The following is a 2,468-nucleotide window of genomic DNA, read 5'->3' on the forward strand; positions in this document are numbered from 1 at the left end:
ATACACTATGAAGGGATTAGGGTTTATGAGTTAGGGATTAATTTGATAAAATTTCATAAAGTAGTCATGCTGGCAGACAACTAGGATTGATGGGGGTGTGCTGACATAGATCCTAACGTGCCATGTCAGCTTCTGTTAACGGCGTTAGCGAGAGAGTTAACGGAAGGACTAACATGACTAACTGAAAATATTTCTGGGATGATTTTGATTAAAAAAAATTTTCGGGGACCAAATTGGAGATCGCATGATCTTTCAGGGACCATTTTGATTGGAGAGGGCATTAGCTCGAGCGTTTGATTCCCCAGTTATATGTCGAACCTCTCCTTCTGAGAACTGTGCTAGTTGTTCTCGTGTTTTATTTAAGTAGTTCTTCATGTTGGGGTCCTTGGCTTGATAGGTATCGTTAATCTATGAAGTTACCACTTGAGAGTCACAGAACACTATCAGCCTTTCTGCCCCCACTACTTTAGCTAGCTTTAAGCCAACAAGTAAGGCTTCATACTCTGGTTGGTTATTAGAAGCTGAAAATTCGAACCTTAACGAGAGTTCTATCCGAGTTCCTTGCTCACTTTCTAAGATGACGCCTGTTCTACTACCAGTTTTATTGAACGACCTATCTACGTATATGCTCCACGCTGTTGAGCTTTCCCAACTTTTGATATATTTAGCTACGAAGTCAGCGAGATACTAGGATTTGATTGCTGTCTGAGTTTCATACCTCAAGGTGAATTTGGACACTTCCACAACCCATTGCAACATCCGTCCTGCCAAGTCCGTCTTTTGTAGAATGTGTTTCATTAATTGATTAGTACGGATCTTTATGGTATGAGCTTAGAAATAAGGCTGGAGCCTTCGAAAGGTGAGAATAAGAGCATAACATGAACTTTTTCTAACTTTTAATTGCTTAATTCTACTCTTTGTAAGGCTTTGCTGACAAAGTAGATGAGTTGTTGTCCGTTCTCATCTTCTATTATAAAAGCTAAGACTATAGCTCGGCTCGCCACTACTAGGTAGAGGACGAGCTCTTCTCCTGCTATAGGTCGAGTAAGTATGGGGGTTGATCCAGAAAGATTTTGAATTATTGAAAGGCTTGCTCGCATTCTGGAGTCCACTCAAACTGCTCCTTCTTTATGAGGATTGAGTATAGGGGTATTGTTTTCAATGCTGACCCTGCTAGGAATCTGGATAAGGCTGTCAACCTTTCATTTAATTATTGAACTTCTTTAAGACAGATCAGACTCTTCATGTATAGTATGGCTCTGCACTTGTCTGGGTTCGCTTCTATACCTCTTTGAGTTAGTATGAAGCCTAAGAATTTTTGCGCCTCTAATGCGAAGGTGCATTTTAAGGGATTTAGTCTCATCCATACTTTCTTATTATAGAGAACACCTCAGAGAGATCAGACAAAAGTGTTGAGTCGACCTTGGTTTTAACAAGCATGTCGTCTGCATATACTTCTATAAGTTTTTCTATGTGAGGGAAAAATACTTTGCTCATTAGTCGCTGGCATTCTTTAATCCAAAAGGTATTTTTTAGTCGATGGTTTTTTAAAGAAGACTTATACAGTTTGAAAACTACAAAATCAAAAGAGCTATTCAAATTAACGCAAATCCTTCTCCAAACCCCTTTAGCCTGAAAAAGGAAAAAGAACAACTCTATTGAGGGTTTTATTTTCAAATATTCCATTTCAAAACACCTAAAAAAAGCCTTACTATTAGGATGAAATTGAGAGAGAGCATAGTTCAATTGTTTCATCACATCACATTCAAACCCATTAAATGATAGTTTCACCTGAGGTTCTTCCACCACACAATTATGCATGTAAAAGTATTTAAAATCACTTTTTTTTATGAAAAAAGACTACTAGCTCTACTACATTGGTAACACTTCTACCCGAATCCCAGATCTTTCCCTCGCTATTTTTGATACATCTATTTCACCTACACTATCCTTATCCACGAATAAAGAACCACGTATTTTCACATCCTCACTAACCCACTTATACGAACAATCATCATCATCATCATTTTTTTGTATTTCTTTTTCCTTTTTCTTAACCAACGTTTTCAAATAGCAAAGATAAAGAAGAAGATAGTATAATAAGCAAGAGTGATAGATACCGAAAGCCAGCTCTTTTACTCATGTTTTTATCTCTTCTTTTTCCAACATGTTTTGATAAAAGAGAAGTTACTTTTATGAAATCCTTCAAGATTCCAAATAAATACAATGAGTTCCATTTCAAAATCATAATACTTGATTCTTTTCAAACCAACGGTATCGATTGCATTGCGAAACAGAACGGTGACTTCTTTCCATTTAATCACAGGACTTTTTTTTTTCAAAAATTATTTATTTATTTACTTTATTATCTATTTCTTTTGTCTGTTTTAGTTTAATAAAATATGTTGAACTGGGAACTTCATACCTATAACTAAAAACGTTGAGTTAAACTTATCATTTAAAGCTCA

This window comes from Arachis stenosperma, chromosome 5 (assembly GCF_014773155.1).
Source record: "Arachis stenosperma cultivar V10309 chromosome 5, arast.V10309.gnm1.PFL2, whole genome shotgun sequence".
NCBI classification, from domain to species: domain Eukaryota; kingdom Viridiplantae; phylum Streptophyta; class Magnoliopsida; order Fabales; family Fabaceae; genus Arachis; species Arachis stenosperma.